Source organism: Capra hircus, unplaced genomic scaffold (assembly GCF_001704415.2).
Source record: "Capra hircus breed San Clemente unplaced genomic scaffold, ASM170441v1, whole genome shotgun sequence".
NCBI lineage: Eukaryota > Metazoa > Chordata > Mammalia > Artiodactyla > Bovidae > Capra > Capra hircus.
In genome coordinates this window covers 35165-41782 of record NW_017218283.1, presented here as the reverse complement: position 1 = coordinate 41782, position 6618 = coordinate 35165, and positions in this window count along the sequence as shown.

Here is a 6618-nt window from a genome sequence, read left to right as displayed (position 1 = left end):
AGGCCCGGAGGGAACCTCAGCACCCCCCCCACCCAGCCCATGACACAGCCCAGAACAGTCCAGACCCCAGGCCTCCCACTGCCCGGTGCCCCCCTCCAAGGGGACCTGTTCAGGGTTCAGATGTTTGCAAGATACATGAACATCTAGGCATACGTTCCTGAAAGGGACAGTCCTGCCTGGCTTCCAGAAAGCCCAGAAACCCCCAGAAGGCCCCAGAGACTTCAACCCAGAAGCGGGTGTGGGGAGGCCCATGGCTGCCTGAGCTCCAACCCAAAGCCCTGGCAGGGCCCAGAGGTGTTGGCCGGGAAGGTCAGACCCTGGGGGGCTGAGTGCTCCCTGGGGTCCCTCGCTGCCATCCTAAGGGCCAGCCTGTGCATCCTCTTTACTTCCCCAGTGAGCAGACTGAGGCTCAGAGAGGTGAAGTTGCCTCCAACAGCGTCACACGGCAGGAAGGACAGGAACCAGGCCAGCCCGGCTCTGTCCTGCTCCGGAGTCGGGGGCAGCACTGTGCTCCCTGGCGTGGGAGCGATGCCCGCCAGCGCACGCACAGACCAGCCTTCTGTGATGGGCTCGGAGGGTGAGCGTGTTGTCTGAGCCTAGCTCCCTCCCAAGCAAAGTCTCAGGCTCAGCCAGAAAGAGACCCTGGCAGACCATCTCTCGCACAGGCAAGTGCGGGGTCCCCGGCCCCCCATCTGCAGGATCCCAGACATGGGCCACACTGCAGGCAGAGTGGTCTCACAGTCAGGAGTGGCCAGCAGGCCTGAGGATAGAGTGGGCGCCGGGCAGGGACCTTCCCTGCAGCCGGTCCAGGCAGATGGCCGGCCAGGTCCCCGGCAGGGCTGAGGTTGTACAGGGTGGATGCTAGAGACTTGGTGGGAGCCCCGGGTGGGGCAGGTGTTATGGAGGCTCAGAGGATTCCAAACGTGTCCTGCTGGAATGTCACTGATGGGCGATGACCACAGGGCCAGTAAGTGACGTCACAGTTGGAAACTAGGCTGTCCTGGGGACAGTCCGCCGAGCAGTTCCCCGTCCCAGGCCTGGCACTCCTCGCCCGCTTGTCAGACACGCGAGACCCACCTCCCCGCCTCTAGTCCCTCCCACAGGCGCCAGGCCCCGCCCCTCCCCCATGACTACCCTGTCTCTGCGCATCCATGTAGGGCTGGCTCCCGGAGCTCAGCGCCTCGTTAGAACTGTGTCCACTTCTGGGCAAATCAAATCACCCAAAGGTGAGCCTCCAGAGACTGGAGCGGGCCCTTTGCTCTGGGAAGGAGGCAGAAGGTTCTCGGGGTCGGGGGGAGCGACACCCCAGCCCTACCTGTGTGGGGGCGGGGGGGATGCCCAACTTTCTAGGAGGCTGCACTCCCCGGGTGGCACGGTAGGGGGCAGTACCGTGAGTCCAGGACCCTCCCGGGCGCCGGTGCTTGCTGACACACGTGAAGAACTGTACATGTGGAGCCCCCGTGGCCCTCGCCATGGCCACATCGCCGTTTTGGAGATGGTGAGACCCCAGGGGCAGAGCTGAGGTTCACACCCAGGTGCAGTGCCAGAGCACACCTGTGGCGTCGGCGTCCCTGGGAAGCACTGCTCAGGACACCCTCCTCAGGCCCCCAGGCTCCAGGCCACCCCCCCCACAGACCTCTGCTGCCCCCGCGCCCAGGAAGCCCGGCTCCCTGCTGCCGGATCTGGGTCTTCAAACTGCTCCCCTGGGTTCAGCCCCAGACACACGGCTGGACACACGGAGCTGGACACACAGGGCTCGGGAAGTCACCACCAAAGACTGTGTCCCGTGAGAATTCCTTCCTGAAGCCAAATTTCAAGATCCCTGGAGCAAGCACCAGCCTCTTCTCACCCTCAGTCTGGGGCCCAGACGGCAACTGATCCGGACTCGGCTCAGAGGACACAGTGGGGACGGTGAGCGGACTGGCAGGGCTGGCTCAGGCTGTAGATCACCCCCGTCCTGTCCCGAGTTCTCAGCTGAGGCTCATCCCGCCTCGTAAAGATGCCAGCGAGCCCCGGGCCAGCACAGGCAGGCCCACAAATCAGCAGCAGGCGCTGGATTTAGAGCATCACCCCTCTGCCAGGAGGATCAGCCTCGGCGGACGGCCACCGAGGCCGCAAGAAATACGGCTGCACGTCTCGGCTGCTGGAGAAACGGGAGAGATTTATTCCAAACCAAGGAGCTGTGTGCACTGTCGGGGCGGCTCAGACACAGCCCACAGCAGCTCCTCCTTCCATGGGAGGGGAAACCGAGGCAGAGGAGGGGGACCCCACGTGCCGCGGGGGTCCAGTCCCGGGGTTGCCCAGGTGACTGGCAGCCCCCACATCGGGAGTTTTCTCTCAGTGGAGCACCTGGGCCGTCTTCTGAGGACAGCTGAACCAATTACTCACTTGGGCCATGCTTTCCTGGCTGAGAAAAGCGAGGGTCAGTACAGATGGGGGAGGCTGCCCTCCTCTGGGTTGGGGGTGGGGGCAAATGGCTGCCCCTGGAGGTGACTGGGCAGGAATGGGGTGGGGACGTGCAGACCAGGTGGCTGATGGCTGCCCGGGGGAGGGCGGCTGACCTCACATTCCCCAAGTGACGACAGCATGCAGGCGGGTATAGGGTGACCTCACCCGGAGCCGCCCTGTGAGTTCTCAGGGACGTCACTGCCCCTTCACCAGCCCCAGGGCCAGGCCGGGCGGCCAGGTCACAGCAGCAATTAGACAGGCAGCATCATGGACGTTGAGGATCCAGCCCCAAGCCCTCCAGCCGGCAGACAGCCTCCTGGGCACCCCTCCCCAGCAGGCAGCCACTGAGTCCCCGGTGAGACCCAGAGCCTGGCATGGGCTGCAGCCACGTAGGGGACGGACCCAGCCTCAGACAGACCCCCAGGGACCCCATCACTCCCAGGTCTCCGTGGCTGCACAGGGGGTGTGGGGGGACGGCTGCCTCCCCGGCACAGCCCCTGACCCTGGAAGCTCCCCCAACTGAGGAGCCCCAAGAGAGGGCCTACGTCGACTGCTTCCCCCACGTGGACACTCAGAGATCGCAGCCCCCTTCCCCAGTGCCCCGGACCGGGCAGGCAGACAGATTGTTAAGTGTGGCCACCAACAGAGTCAGCAGAAAGCCCAGGCTGGGTGGAGGGGAGGCCCTGATTTGCCCCTAGATGGCTGGTGGGCCCCCCCGTCCAGACCGGACCAGCCGGGGGCGGGGCACAGGGGCCTCCAGGCAAACCGTCGAGGACCTTAAACATGACTCCGGCCAAACGCAAGGGCTCCCAGGGGCCAGAGATGGAGGATTTTAGTCACAAAATTCAGTAGTATTGGGGTGCAGTCCAGTGTATAAAGCAAATATCCTCAAGTTCACTCCTATAGATGGGAGTGGTGGTGTAAATCGGCGGGGGAGAGAGCCCGCCCCCTCATGCAGGACAGTAGTTTATGGAGGCGCTCTCATCCTTCCACCCTGTATCCTGGGCAGGACCCTGGACCAGAAAAAGGACTTGCGGGGAAACCTGAACCAAGTATGGACTCCAGTCACTAGCGATTATAAGCCAGCACCCTAGCATGCGATGTCGACGCGAGAGGAGGAGTGCCGGGCGTACGGGCAGTCTCTGCTCTAGCTTCAAATTTTGCTGTGAACCAAAGATTACGTTTTATTTTCGAAGATGATTCTGAAACAAATACAGAACTGAGGGAGGCTAAGATTGGGAGCAGCTGGGTGCTCGGCGCATGATAAAGTTCTGTGCTTGCGTCTGTGGGGGTGTTCCTGGTGGGACAGAGACGGGGACAGGGAGGGTGTCCAGGGCCGGCTGCCAGGCCCCCTTTGTCTGGAAGGCTGAGCAGAGCGCTGACGGTGTTCGATCCCTGAGTCAGGACGATCCCCTGGAGGAGGGCATGGGAGCCCACTCCAGCATTCTTGCCTGGACAATCCCATGGACAGAGGGGCCTGGCGGGCTATGGTCCACGAGGTCACAGAGTCGGACACGACTGAGTGACTGAGCAGGCACGCTCCTGCCCGCCCCAGGGGGAGAGGAGCGCAGAGGGGGTGGCCTCAGGCAGGGCAGTGAGCCTGGAGGGAGGCCCCCCCGGGGCCCCACCTCACCCGGAAGGCCCTCCCCTGAGACCTCCCGAAGTCCCCGGAGCCCACCTGCCCCTGGGCCAGGCCGAGCTGGACTTTGGGAATGGGGAGACGCAATGCCCCTGGGCCTGATGGGGAAATAATAGTCCCTGGGCCTCAGGGTCCTGAAACACAAGGCCTCCCGGGCACCCCCCTCCCCCGCCCAGGGGCTCAGTGGGGAGGGCCTCTCTCAGCTCACTGCTGACCCTCCCCCAGCTGGCACTCCACAGACCCACAGGAAGCCGGGCTTCTTGGCCAGCCCAGGGAGCTCCTTCCCAGCCCCCTCCCAGCTCCCCAGGTTTCCTGTGTGGAAACGGGCCTGGATCCTGCCTTGGTAAATACAATGTCAGGAGGGAGAGATCACCCTTTGAGCTTCCTGTTTGCCGGGAGCAGACTCCAGCCCCTGGGAGCTTCCGGACACCCCCCCTCAGCCGAGACAAGCCTTCCCCCACCCAGGGCTGCAGGACCCCCTGGGACCACACGGCCAGGGACCCCATGTGAGTGCCGTGCACCCCGAGGCTGGCCTGCACCCCTGGGTGGCCCTGCGCAGCGGGAGGCCAGCCAGGCGTCAGCGCTCGGGGGGACCAGGGGAGGACTGACACCCGGGAACGTACAAATTGCACAGAGGCCCCCGCCCTCCTGCCCCAGATCTCAGGAGAGCACAAGGTGGGGAGTAGGCCGGTGGGCACAGAGCAGAGACCTCCTGCTGCCTATCTGGGGCCCCAGGTCCCCCAGACCACCGCCCTCAGGCCCAGCGGGAGCCACACGGAGGCTGCTGCTGTGACTTCACCCCCGTTTTCCGGGGGAGACGGGCCAGGAGGGGACAAGGCCTCACAGCTGGCCTCCCTAGGGCCGAAGCCCAGGAGACAGACGGCCCCACTGGCAGAGGAGGCCCCTGCAATCTGGGCTCCAGGAGGCCGTCTGCAGGCACCCCACCTCTCACCCTGCCCCACCACCATCCCCGCCACTGGCCCCCCGCCCCAGGGCCCCTGTGGGTGAGCACCAGGGAAGGGGTGGGGCTCAGAGGCTCCCTCTCAAAGCTCCAGACTCTTCTCCCAACCCTTGACCCTGATCGGGGTTGCTGGGCCCCCTGGTCCAGACGAAGCCCAGGAAGGAGGCAGGATGCTCCTGGGGGCTCAGGCCCGAGTGCTCATTTCCTGCCCCCACCCACCCACACTCCCTAGCTCCGGCCTGTTCCCAGCCACGCACTGGGCCCAGTGAGCCCTGTGCCCCCATCACCCGGCCAGCGCGACCCCTGCCCGCTCCTCCTCCCCTTGCGGGTAGGGCGGGTGGAGCAGGCCCGGACTGGCGGGGTGAGTCAGGCAGGCACCTCACCCAGGGGAGCCAGCTGGCGGGGTGCCAGGCCGGCCTCAGAGGCCGTGAGACGCCTCCCTTGGGGGCCTGGCTCCCAGGCCTGGCTGATCCCTGCCTCCCCTGGGAATGGCCCTCTTCCCAGCCCTGCCTCCCTTCCCAGGAGAGGGGACACCTGGGCAACCCCGCCCGCCCTGGGTCTCGGCTTCCCCAGGTGTTGAACGAGCAGGGTGCCCACAGCCTTCCGGGGGTGGCTGGGTCCAGGCGGCTCCGCCTGCCCATCCATAAAATGGGCGTCTTGTCCTCAGCTGCTCCCTGCCTGTAATGACAGGGCTGACGGCTTTGATGGCCAGATGAAAGGCTGCCCAGGCCCCCGGGCTGGCCCCAGGATGGGGGGCCCCCCCTCCCCGGGAAAGGCAGGCACTGCCTCCCGAGCCTACCCTGGACTGTGGGAAGTGGGCTCCCCCAGCCCTGAAGGTCACCTGCCCCAGCCTCAGCCGGCTCCACAGAGGACCCCGCCCAGGACGGGTGCTGGGGTAAGGGCTGGGCGGGTCTTGGTGGAAAGCAGGCTCTGGGTCCCTCAGTGACTGAGGGCAGGGTTGGGGGGAGGAGGGGTTTGTGCACAAAGAAGGGCCCTACCCAGCAAGGCCCCCACATCACCCTGAGTTCCCCCATGACCCCCAAATTCAGTGATGGAGAAGCAGCTTGGGAGGTGCCTGCCTGGGTCCCTCTGGGAACCAGACCGGACCCCAGAACAGACAACTGCAGGGCCTGGAGGGGGTGGGCGTCCAGAGTCCCCCAACCTCCCAGCTAACGTGTGACCCCGATCCCAGGGGTCCCATTGCCATCGACAGCAGAGGGAGGAGGCAGCCTGGGATAGGGGCTTGGTACGGGCACCCCTGCAGTGGACGGGGGGCCACAGGAAGGACCAGGCCCGCTTAAGGATGGGGGGGGGCCTGCAGACTCTGGAGAGCTCGGGGCCGCTGGACCCTCCTCGGGGAGAGGCCATGATCACGGGGCTCACGCATCTGTTCAGCTTGTGCCCCGAGGCCCACGGGGCCCAGCCCTGCGCCCGATGAGGGGAGCAACAGTGAGTCACCAACCACGCCCCCAGGGGGGCCCCACGACACCAGGAGACAGCTGTAGAGTGCACACAGGACGCCCCAAGTGGGGGCTGCACCCCGGGACAGAGGCCACCGAGTAGTGGGCCC